The sequence below is a fragment of the Notamacropus eugenii genome, chromosome 5, assembly GCF_028372415.1.
Source record: "Notamacropus eugenii isolate mMacEug1 chromosome 5, mMacEug1.pri_v2, whole genome shotgun sequence".
Taxonomy (NCBI): Eukaryota; Metazoa; Chordata; class Mammalia; order Diprotodontia; family Macropodidae; genus Notamacropus; species Notamacropus eugenii.
In genome coordinates, this window is record NC_092876.1 from 281,649,164 (window position 1) to 281,662,566 (window position 13,403).

At 38.0% G+C, this 13,403-nt stretch overlaps 1 protein-coding gene across 17 annotated transcripts in view; it reads right to left on the minus strand.

Annotated features, from left to right (window-relative positions):
- Window positions 1-13,403, minus strand: part of LYPD6B (LY6/PLAUR domain containing 6B) — a 220,507-nt gene that overhangs the window by 169,371 nt on the left and 37,733 nt on the right. For 15 of the 17 annotated variants that reach the window (XM_072613150.1, XM_072613128.1, XM_072613147.1 and 12 more), the window contains one exon: window positions 9,703-9,788. The exons of the other annotated variants lie outside the window; for them this stretch is intronic. The gene's annotated coding sequence lies outside the window, so the exon portion shown is untranslated. The remainder of the gene's footprint in view (window positions 1-9,702; window positions 9,789-13,403) is intronic. 17 annotated transcript variants of the gene reach the window in all.

Sequence of the window (13,403 nt, forward strand, 5' to 3'; positions counted from 1 at the left end):
TCTCCTTGCCTAGCAAGCTGGTCCTCTCTCCAGTCTTTTGCCGTCAGCACTCTGGGAATTCAGGGTCTGTAATCTTTACAGGCAAACATTTCTCAAGAATGACATAATTTCTCTGGCATTCTAGGGGTCCAGTGACAAGGCTCTATTCAATTTCTTCTTATGGACACCATAGCCAGTTCATTCCTTGTATCAAAATCCAACTCGGCTTTATTGTATTGAAATTACATGCTGGCTGGCACTCTGATCCTTGTTAGGCAGTAAAACACACTTTGCTCTTTGCGACATTCATTATGTCTACTCATTCATATGCACATTTCAAGGGCAAAAAAAAGTCACTATTAAAATTAAGCAGATCATTATTTTCCTATTTTATGTAGATATGAGTCTCTTGAATTGCACCTCTTTGTATCATTTGACAATGGTTTGTGAAATATCACTTGGACTGATGAAGCAAATTGATTCTCCATTTAAACACATGAGAAACAAAAGAATTACTGAAAAAATCTGGCTCTTTTAGTGAAAGGGGTGATGAAGGTATTGCTATGGTACAAGCATTCAATCAGTCCTCAGTGTGCTAGAATCCACTGAAGGGTAAGGAAACTAGTTTAGTAGAATGACACCAACCTAAGGGATGCTGATGGCATGGAGATGACCTCAGAATTCAAAGTGACCTTCCTAAAGTGGAGAAGTGGAAAGAAGGAAACAATTGAGTTCAACAAAGCTCAATGCAAGAACGTATCCATGGAAACGAAAAATAAACTACAGGATCACAAGATATGTAAAGATCTCCCCTGGGGGAAATAAAAGACCCTAAGTACCATAGCCGACCACAAGCTGTTAAGAGCTATGAAAGAAGAAGGGATGGCACCCAAATGCATAAATAGGAATATGAAATAGAGAAATGGCCAAAAGAATAGCATCATTCTCAGCCCTGGCTACGAATCCTTCTCTCCTCCTGCTACATGCACGTGATAACAGCATGGTATAACAGAAAGTACACAAACCTTGGACTTAGGAAAGATTTGGGTTCAAATCAGAGTTCGGTGACCTTGTATAAATCATTTAACCTCCCTGAGCTTCATTCTCCTCCATTGTGTAACAGAAATAACACTTAGACTAACTATCCTACCTCACAAGGTTGTTGGAAGAAAAATACTTTTAAGTAAACCTTAAGGATTACCTAAGTGTAAATCATTATTTATTTATTTATCATTTATTTATTTATTATTACCTAAGTGTAAATGATTATTTATTATGTGCTCTAAATTCCAGCAGTTAATGAGTGACGATGAATTTGGAAGAGTTTCTAAGGCAAGTACAACTTAGTACCCAATGGCTAGAAGAAGGCATTAAAAACAAAAATTATAGGACCTGAGATTAATCTGCCTACAGAACATAAACTTTAAAGGTCATTTAAGGAAAGCCTTGGAGTAGCATGCTGGACTGTTATATAGAGACATCCCACCAAAGTCTGATTCTCATGATTCTAAGGGTGACTTAGAGATGACCATGACTTCTCAAAAGCTAGGCCAAAAAAACATAAATTGTGACAGGTCCTCTTTGAATATGGACCTGGTGATAGTCTATATCTGTGTTGCCTGAGGACCTACCTACCTATAGAGAAGCACATCATAAGAAATTCAACTACAAATGTGATCATTTTGGTGGGGAGGGAGTCACAACAATCTATGAAGACCTTAGGACAGTGAAATCACAGATTTCACAGCGTCCATTTATTATACGGAAGCTGTCAAGCAAAACTTTATTTCCAATGAAGATGGAAGCAAAGGCAATAGGCCTTTAAACTCATGCATGAAGGAATTCATTTGGGCTATGAACCCATCAGTGGACAGTAATCATCTTAAGGTATTATAATGGACTATGAAAATAAATCACATGCAGGTCCCTGTCTCATTCTCTAATGCTTCCTCCTTAAATGCTACCACAATTCTCCCCGATAGAAAGCTGTCCCCCTGGTGTCTCGGTCTTCCCCCTATCCTGTGACAGAACCTTTTTCAAGCAGTCCAGCCTACACAAACAGGTAATAGAGCTAAACGCTTCAGTGTTGGGACTTCTGAGGCACAAACCAGATACATTTGAGGCACAGTATATGCATAGTTCCACATCACTGAATTAATTGAAAACTTGGGCCTAAAACATCCAATTCCACTGGTTTTAAAACACCAAATGAACCTTATCAACACAGTCTGCACCAGCGCCTGACCTCTAGGGATACAGCCTTTTTAGCTAGTTAATTCCATTTTTAACTTCCAGTCTTAGGCTGTGCTACCATCTTTTCATTTCTTTTCTGATTCCTGAAGAAAGGAGGTTTTCTTTTATCATCAACTAATTTCTTTTTATTTCCATTTCTCCATTTGGGGGGAAAACATTCCTAAAAATCTTACTGAATCTGACAGTGATGTTTTGGGGCCTTGGTGTCCTCGATTTTCTCTTTTAAAACGGCAGCATATATATTGCATGTATACTGAAAGAATGAGGTAATTGCATGGTGGTATGCTCCCCCTCTCTCCCTGTAGAGATTTTCATCCACTCTATTTCTTTCCCCCACAGGTAGAGCTACCTTCCCCAAAGCACTGTGCAGACAATTGTCTGCCTGCCACTTAAAGATTGGTAGTAGTCTTATAGAGCGCTCCAGCAAGATGCTATTCATTAAGTCAACTAAAAATGGAATGGACTGCCCCCAGAGGTGGAGCTTAGCACTCACGGAAGGTCTTCAAGCAGAGGCTGGATAACCACTTGGGTGATATGTGATTCATCAACTCAGGAACAGATTGCCCCTTCCAACTCTTGAATTCTGTACAGTTGTGTGGAGCTTCCTCTGGCCTACAGCACATACTCTTTAGTGAAGTATCCTGGATATTCCCATATCTTAGGCTTTGCTCATCTTCACTACTCCTTCCACCATCCAATTACATTCCCCAATCCCAACCCACTTTAGACTTAGCAACCTCTGTCTATTATTCTTCTTTTCCAAATCTTTTTTTTATTTACAACCTGTTAAGAAAGCTACTCTGTGGACATCACTGCCCACAAATGGCAAAACTGAAGATTCCATACTTCTACCTCAGCTAGGGATGACTTAAAGGACTGGGACAGATCCCAGACATCATCTAGTCTAATCCCCTCACTTTGTCATTCAGTTTTTTTTTCAGTCATATCCAGCTCTTTATGACCCTGTTTGGGGTTTTCTTGGCAAAGATGCTGGAATGGTTTGCCATTTCCTTCTCTAGCTCATTTTGTAGATGAGGAAACTGAGGCAAACAGGGTTAAGTGATCCTTGCCCAGGATCACACAGCTAGTAACTGTCTGAACTCATGAAGATAAGTCTTCCTGACTCCACACCTGGACCTCTATCCACTGCATCACCTAGCATTCCTCCAAATTACCCCAAAGTAGCCATTCACTCTCTCCAGGAAAGGAACCTTATCACCCTGAGGCAACCCATTTCACTCTAGAACAACTTTAAAAGCTTTTTGGTTTTAAAACAGCTCAAATTGTTAGGATATGAAAAAAGGTTTGGGTTTTTTTTTTTCTAACATCAAATAATTTGTGATGAAGTCACACTGACTCTAAGCAAGCTAACCCACCCTTTAAACTGCATTCTAGAATTTTCCAGGAATTCAAATCAAGTTCACTGGCCTATCATTTGAATATTCTACCATCTTCTCTTTTGAAAACTAGAAGCCCTTTGCATTCTTTCAGAACATCTCTGCTTCTCCACAATTTCTTCAACATCATTGATATCAACGTAGTACCTGGGGGATTCGGTTCATCTCAACCTGGTGACTTGAATTTACTGAGGGCTGCTCAGTCATTTGTTACTATTTCCTGTTATCTTGATATCAAGAGGGCAGTATCAATCATCAGAAGTCCCCCGATTGAGTTTCTATAATCCACTTGATGAAATTAAAAAATATAAGAGGACCTAGTAACAGTGATAAATGTTGACACAGAAAATTTTGAGTGGCCCCTTTTCAAGTGGATTAGGTCAGAACGGGCTGGTGATTCAGGTTTGGGACTGAACAAAATTTGACATAAAAAAAACTACTTAACAGTATCATGGAAAGGTTATTTAGCAAGGATATAACACTGATTCAGGTAGAAGCAGCCCCCTTCATTATCATTCGGAAATGTCTCTGGTTAGAACAGTATGTTGACTAGCAAGGCAATGGGAGATATTTATCAAATCTGAGGGGCAATGACTTTTTGTAAATTGGCCTTCCTTTCTTTCTTCCTTCCTTTCCTTCCTTCTTTTCTCCCTCCTTCCTTCCATCCTTCTTCTTTCCTTTTCTTCTGCCCCTTCTTCCTTCCTTCCTTCCTTTCTCCCTCCCTTCCTTCCCTCCTTCTTACCTCCCTCCCCTCCTTCCTTCCTCTGTTCCTCCCTCCTTCCCTCCCTTCCTTCTTTCCCTTCTTCCCATACTTCCTTCCTTCCTTCTTTCCTTCTTACCTCCCTCCCTCCCTTCCTTCTTTCTTCCCTTCCATACTCTCTCCCTTTCTTCCTCCCTTCCTTCCTTCTTTCCTTCCTTCTTTCTTTCCTTCTTTCTTCCCTCCTTTCCTTCCTTCCTTTGTGTCTAGAGGACCAAGACAGCTCAAAGGTCCTATTCTTCATCTCATTAACTAATTGAGTCTCAAGGACTGATGCCCAGGTCTTTTGGGGAAAACACTAGCCCAGCCTAATGCCACAGGCCCTAACAGATGTGGCTCCTCCTACCAGACTGCCTCAGGGTCCTTTTCTCTACCTGCTCAGGCACATGTGTGGATGGGAAGGAGAGTTTCCTGACACATTTAAAAGTGGAGGAGCCAACCCGGGCTAGCAATAGAGCTTCACAGAGAGCTGAGCTAGTCAAGTATTAGGGATACTTTGAGCAGAGGGGTAAACAAAGGAGGAAGGATTTTCTTTTCTCCACCACCATCAGCAATGGCAGCATCAATTGGCAATCATCTGCCAGCATTCACTGGAGCAGCAAATGGTAGAGGATGGCCACGCATGTTCCCTACCTGTTCCTGCACGTCTCTACTTGGAGCTGTTTCCCCACAGAATGCTATGTGTACTTTTGAGAGGGGAAGGGGAAGGGAAATGAATAAACACTTTACATATCACTTACTACTGACCAGGCACTGTGTTATGCTCTTTACAGACATCTCATTTAATCCTCACAACAATCTTTCAAGTAAACGCTTTTATTATTCCCATTTTGCAGTTGAGGAAACTGAGGCAAATAAAGGACAAGTGACATGCCCAGGATTACCCAGCTTCTAAGTGTCTGAGGCTGGATGTGAACTGAGGTCTTACTGCCTCAAGGTTCAGCACTCTATCCACTGTACGACAACTCAAAACGGATCAGCCCAGCAATCCACCCAAAAGAAACAAAAGGCTACAGAAATGAGAACTATAAATGTCACCTCATACTAGTCATTTTATTTCCCCAAATCCAACATTTTTCATACCTTTACCCAATTATGTTTCATCACCAATTCAATTTATTAAATGTCTAGAATGTACAAAGGGGGCAGCTAGGTGTTGCAGTAGAGAGAGTGTTGGGCCTGGAGTTAGGAAGATTCATCTTTCTGAATTCAAATCTGACGATGCACACTTTCTAGCTGTGTGATCCTGGGCAAGTCACTTAATCCTGTTTGCCTCAATTTCCTCATCTATAAAATGAGCTGGAGAAAGAAATGGCAAGCCACTCAGTATCTGCCAAGAAAACTCCAAATGGAGTCACTGATGGTAGGATATAACTGAAATGACTAAACAAAAAGAATGCACAAGCCTATTAAGATGAAAACTGGTGACTACTTAAGGAAATCTCCAAGAAAACCCAAAGCCTGGGAATTCTTTCACTTAACAACCTTATAGTACTTTGGCTTGTTGTTGTTTAATCCCTTCATTATTCACGAGATCATTACTAAACCTCCAATGTTTAAATTAAGTGGTACAATATGCTATTTTATATAATATTCAGAATTGGCAGTCTGCTTAGGGAAATCACTTCATTTAGGCACCATCACACAGGAAGACAAATATTCACTAGGGATATCATTCATGTACAGCCATAGGTCAGCATTAGTTTTCCCACATTGCTTAGATGAGAGCAGGAGCTATCCCAAAAAGGAGTGAGGGCATTGTTTGCGTCACTTGGATTTTATACTTGGCTCCTATGCTGCTCTAGGTAATTATCCTGGGTAGCATTAACCAAGCCAAGAAGGTAAAACACTAAGTCATTAACTAAATGAAGAGATTAAAGATGTCAGAAAGCCTAGGTTGGACAAGGGAATTTTGATTGTGTTAATAAATATTCTCCTCTATGCCGCCCCACCCACCATCACAATGTTGTACTAAGTTTGTTTAAAGCAATGTATATTAAGCTCAGACCATATGTAGTTAGGAACATTTTCCACAGAAGTCTTTATTCTAATTCTCCCAAAAGTACTATATTGAGGGCAAGCAGCAGTACTGCTATCATGCATGATTCTATTACCTTATCCCTTTGCCCCATGTGGCATCCAAGGAACCTAGAAGGCATAGCAGGGCTTACTTCATCCAGAAGTGTAGTAGTGGGGAGAGCCTAACTCTGGCACAAAGCTCCAGTTCAGGAATTAAAGTTGGAGATATGAATAAATCAAAGAAACCACCATCCAGTATAAGAAATTATTATTAATCTAGAGATCTGTAAAAAAGAGACTTGTAACAATGAGGCAGTGACTTAAGGGGGAAAAATACTGATTTTCCATAAATGCTTAGGAGAAATGAAATCAGAGATTAAAAACATGAAAGAAAATCTCTGGAAGAAAGATATGTAAACACTGAACAGCATAGGAATAATTGGAACTTTCCATAAAATAATAAGCAGTAGCTACCTAAAACCTTCAGCAAGCATTATATGCAATGGAGATAAGCTAGATGCATTTCCAGTAAGATCAGGAGTGAAACAAGGATGTCCATTATCACCACTATTATTCAATATGGTACTAGAAATGATGGCTGTAGCAATAAGAGAAAAAAATTGAAGGAATTAGAATAGGCAAAGAAGAAACTAAGTTATTGCTCTTTGCAGATGATATGATGATATGCTTAGAGAATCTCAGAGATTCAAGTAAAAAATTACTTGAAATAATTAACAACTTTGGCAAAGTTTCAGGTTACAAAATAAACCCACACAAATCTTCTGCATTTCTATATATTACTAACAAAGCCCAATAGCAAGAGATAGAAAGAGAAATCCCATTTAAAGCTAGGATAGACACTATAAAATATTTGAGAGTCTACCTGACAAAACAAATCCAGGGACTATATGAACACAACTACAAAATACTTTTTGCACAAATAAAGTCAGATCTAAGTAAGTGGAAAAACATCAGTTGGTCATGGATAGGCCAAGCTAACATAATAAAAATGACAATTTTACCTAAATTAATTTACTTATTCAGTCCCATCCAAATCAAACTATCAGATAAGTATTGTCTAGAGCTAGAAAAAACAATATCAAAATTCATCTGGAAGAACAAAAGGTCCAGAATATCAAGGGAACTAATGAAAAGAAATACTAGGGAAGGTGGTCTAGCTCTACCAGATCTCAACTTGTATTAAAAAACAGTAATTATCAAAACCACTTGGTACTGGCTAAGAAATGAAAGGGTAGACCAGTAGAATAGGTTAGGTACTCCAGACACAGTAGTCAATGAATATAGCAATCTACTGTTTGATAAACCCAAGGATGCCAGCTTCTGGGATAAGAACTCACTGTTTGACAAAAATTGCTGAGGAAACTGGATAACAGTGTGGTGGAAACTAGGCACAGAACAATACCTGACACCATACACAAGAATAAAGTCTAAATAGGTACATGATCTAGGTATAAAGATTGATACTATAAACAAATTAGTGGAGCAAGGAATGATGTATTTATCAGATTTATGGAGAAGGGAAGAATTTTTGACTAAAGAAGAGATAGAAAGCATTATGAAGGCAAAATGGATAATTTTGATTACATTAAAATGAAAAGTTTTTGCACAATCAAACCCAATGCAACCAAGATTAGGAGGGAAACAGAAAACTGGGAAAGGATTTTTTGCAACTAGTGTCTGTGATAAAGACCTCATTTCTAAAATACGTAGAGAACTGAGTCAAATGTGCAAGAATACAAGTCATTCCCCAATTGATAAATGGTCAAACGATATGAACAGGCAGTTTTCAGAGGAAGAAATTAAAGATATCTATAGTCATATGAAAAAATGCTCTACATTACTATTGATTAGAGAGATGCAAATCAAAACAATACCACATCACACCTATCAGATTAGCTAACATGACAAAACAGGAAGATGATAAATGTTGGAGAAGATGTGGGAGAATTGGAACACTAATTCACTGTCGATGGAGTTGTGAGCTGATCCAACCATTTACGAGAGCAATTTTTAACTATGCCCAAAGAGCTACAAAAAAGTGCATACCCTTTGACCCAGCAATACTGCTTCTTGGACTGTATCACCAAGAGATCATAAAAATGGGAAAGGGTCCTACACGTACAAAAATATTTATAGCAGCACTCTTTGTGGTGGCCAAAAACTGGAAATCAAGGGGATGCCCATCAATTGGGGAATGGCTGAATAAATTGTGGTATATGAATGTAATGGAATACTATTGTGCTATAAGAAATGATGAACAGGAAGACTTCAGAGAGGCCTGGAAAGACTTAGATGATCTGATACTGAGTGAAAGGAGCAGAACCAGGAGAACTTTGTACACAGCAACAACCACAGTGTGTGAGAGTTTTCTCTGGTAGACTTAGAACTTCATTGCAATGCAAGGACTTAAAAAATTCCCAGTGGTCTTTTAAGGCAAAATGCCTTCCACATCCAGAGAAAGAACTATGGAATTCAATCACAGAATGTAGCAGATCATTTTCTTTTGCATTACGTTTTGGTTTGTTTTATGATTTCTCCCATTCATCTTAATTCTTCTATGCAACATCACTAAGGTGAAAATGTATTTAATAGGAACGTATGTGTAGAACCTATATAAAATTGTATGCCATCTCAGGGAGGGAGGGGGGAAGAGGGGGAGGAAGGGAAAAAAATCTTAAGTTATATGGAAGTGATTGTAGAACACTGAAATAAGTATTCACTGAAAACAAAGCATGCTCAGATCAACCTCCTTCTTACAAAGGGACAATTTTTTTCTCTACCTCTATCCACTTTAAATATGTATGTATATACCCATATATGTATATACACACACAGCATAGTTGTAAAAACCAATTGTCATGGTCTCATCATTAGAAGCAACCACATTATCACCCACCAGATACCTGCCAATATATTGATGATTAACCTACTCAAATTTGCTGATAATCAGATTAAGCAAATGTAAACAGTTAGCTGATCCAAATTCCTCCCATTATCATATCACTCCTAATCTCTTCTCTTCTCTCTGTCTCTCTCTCTCTCTGTCTCTCTCTCTCCCCCCTTCCTCCCCCCAATCATTTCTTAAGGAAACAAAAGTTTTAATTCACTTGCTGTAAACAATTTACTCAGTAAAAAATTATCACAAATCCCTAAAGAGTCAATTACAAGACAGATATGGCAAATCATGTAACCACAAAACAGTTAGGGAACCACAAAGGGGAAAGGTCTAGTAGGATAGCTATATTTACATCTAATCTCTAGTTCTGGTTCCCTTACCTCTCTGTAGATGTTGTTCTTCAAGAGCGATGCAAACATTAACTATCAGAGAAATGACTGTAGATTCAATAATTCCAAGAGAGTCTCTGGAAGATGAAACAAAACAAAAACCAGCATAAACAGATGATAGAGAAGGTTGTGGGGGGAAGGAATCAGGATAAGGATAAAGCAGGCAGGAATATCATAACAGTTAATGAAACTGGGAAGTTTTAGTGAATTTGAACATTTCTCTTATAAGTTCAAACTTGAAAAAACACCACCCAAATTAGAGGGTACCCCAGTGAGCAAAACCTTACTTTCTATTATTTTGAAAACATAGTAATATAACAGACCAACATCTTAGCCTATATACCAAGATAAAGTCAAGATGGGTACATGATTTAGACATAAAGGGTGATACCATAAGCAAATTAAGGGAGCATGACAGCTTACCTGTCCGATTTATGGATAAGGGAAGAATTTATGACCAAACAAGAAACAGAGAACATTACACGATGTAAAAGGGATAATTTTGATTATATTAAATTTAAAAGGTCTTGCACAAACAAAACTAATGCAACTAAGATTAGAAGGAAGGAAGGGGGAAAATTTTATAGCAAGTATCTCTGATAAAGGCCTCATTTCTCAAGTATATAGAGAACTGAGTCAAATTTATAAGAACACAAGTCTTTGCCTATTCAAAACTATCTGAAAACTATCATAAAAAAATGCTCTGTATCACTTCTGACTAAAGAAATGCAAATTAAAACAACTTTGAGGAACTACCTCACACCTATCAGATTGGCTAGTATGATAGAAAAGGAAAATGACAAATGTTGGTAGGGATGTTGAAGAAAAGGAAAATTAGTAATGTTGGAGGGGGAAATTGATTCAACCATTCTGGAAAACAATTTAGAACTATATCCAAAGGGCTATAAAACTGTGCATATCCTTTCATCCAACAATACCACTACTAGGTCTGTATCCCAAAGAGAGTCAAAAACAGGGAAAAGAAATTATTGGTACAAAAATTATTTATAGCAGTTCTTTTTGTGGTGGCAAAGAATTGGAAATTGAGAGGCGGGCCATCAGTTGAGGAACAGCTGAATAATTTGTGGTATATGATTGCAATGGAACACTACTGTGCCATAAGAAATGATGATGAGCAGGACGGTTTCAGAAAGACTTACATGAACTGATGCAAAGTGAAAAAAGCAGAATTGGGAGAACATTGTCCAGAGTCACAGCAATAATGTATAATGATCAACTGTGAAGAATTTAGCTGTTCTCAGCAATACAATGATCTAAGATGATTTCAACGGACTTAGGATGAAAAATGCTATCCACCTCTAGAGAAAGAATTGATGGAGTCTGAACGTAGATCAAAGCATACTATTTAATTTTTTCCATGGTTTTTATTTTTTTAATTTGTATTTTCTTTCACAACATGACTAATATAGAAATGTTTTGCATGATTGTACATGTCTATTTGTATTAAATTGCTTACTATTGCAAGGAAGGGGGAAGAAGGGACAAAAAGAATTTGGAACTCAAAGCATTTTAAATGAATATTAAAATTTATTTTTATATGTAATGTGGGGGGAGGGGAGAAAACATAGTATACTGGGACTCACAGTAGACTTAAAGGCAAAAGGTCTTGAACATCTATTTCTAATCTTATTTCTCCTCCCCTGTAAATTAGGAAAACTACCATCCACTACCATACCTACTCCATAGGGTCATTGTGAGGGTAAAGAGTGTTGGACTTGGTGTCAGGAAGACCAGAGTTCAAATTCTGCCTCAGACACTTCCTAGTTGTGTGACCCTAGACAAGCCACTTAACCTCTCAGGTCTCACTTAACACTCCATAAAGTCTCTTCTAGTTTTAAATCTACTGGGCTGCCTCCTGAACCTGTCTGCTTAGCACCTAGTAACATATGTTCTGCACACCAACATAACAATTCCTTCACAGAGGCACCTCTAAGTGCAGTCAAGCAGTTAGACATGAGACAGTTCCACACACTGAATCTTTTATTTCCTATGGGCAATGAGGTGGAAAGTTAGGGCTGAATTATGGCCACGTCCAGCCTGACTCATATGACAAGGCTTTCCGGTGACCTGATTACATGGTAACTATTAACTCCCTTGAGAAGAATTTGCCAATTTGGTCTGTCTCCACTGGAAGGAGAGAGGTTCCATTATTTTCCCTTGGTAACACTGAAAGTGTCCTCAGTTCTCTTGAGTTTGAAGCCATTTCATTTTCTAAAAATGCCCATTCCTTATGTTTGAAATGTTTATCCAATACCCATTACGCACTAAACATTAATCTGTAAAATTAGAATAGTACTAGCATCCACCTCACAGGGTTGTAGTAAGGATAAAAATGAGATAATATTTATAAAATGCTCTATAAACCTTAAAGCAATATATGTGTGTGCGTACATGCATACATGTATAAACACGTACTTGTGTGTGTATTACATATAGATTTTTGTTTAGATTATTGATATAAGTTTATTGGCAAAGGACAAAGTTCATTATTTCTTGTAACTTCACTTACGTGTAGAAGCTGCTTAAAGTTAATACTTTTAACGCAGAGAGAGATAAAACTCATGCTTTTCCCACTCTAAAAGCTATTAGTCCTAAAGCATCCCCCAAGCCTAGCTCAGAGAGACATTCCTAGTGCTTGTTATATTAAGGAAGGTATCTACAATCAAGATCACAGCTTGCTTTCTGACACTGACTCTGTCTAGAACAGTAATCAAAAGAACAGAAGAAATGATGTGTTGCGTTGGCCAGTTGTTACTCCTAGGGCATTCTTAATCTACCATTTTTCCATCGCTCACACTTTCTCTTTTAACACATAAACTTTGGAAAATTCAAAAGACAGAACCAGATGTTTCCCCTCTTCAAAGTTATTATAGAGAATTATTAAGAGAAAAAAAACAACTTAGGCCTCCAAAAAACCCATGGGGCTGGTATAAAGGGAGAAAAGGCATTCATAAATTAAACAAGTTAGGCAGACAGGCAGCACTTTGAGAGATCCCAGTTGAATTACAACTTTAATACATTAATTTATAAGCATGGCAAAGATTTATGAAAGTGACCTCAGAATTTAAGATAGCTACACATAGATAGCTGCTATTCTTTATTAATGAAGCATTTTACTAATTCTGTACCAAGAGACCTACAACTTTTTCTTTTTTATGCAACCTCAGAAATGGTGTTAAATATTAAACATTCTACTTAGAGCATATGAACATCTCAAGGCAATTAGTGACTATCATTTAAATGTTAACAATGTTGCAAGTACCATATGTAACATGAAGTTAGAAGTCCTTTTAAATAGAAATAGACAGCTCTTATAAATAAACATATCAGCAAATTGAAAACAATGTAATTTTTTGAAACCTCTTAATATACACTGAGCTAGCACAGTGGATAGAGCCCTGGGCCTAGAGCCAGGAAGACCTACAATCAAATGTGACCACAGACACTTACTAGCTGTGTGACCTTGGGCAAATCACTTAACCCTGTTTGCTACAGTTTCTTCATCTATAAATAACAAACCACACTTAGTATCTTTTCCAAGAAAACCCCCAAAGGGGTCATGAAGAGTCAGAAAGAGCTGAAACTATTGAACAATAACAAAAGAAGACACATTGAATCTTTGCATGACAACCAGCAAATCACTTCTTTTTTGAGTCACAGTTTCCCCATAG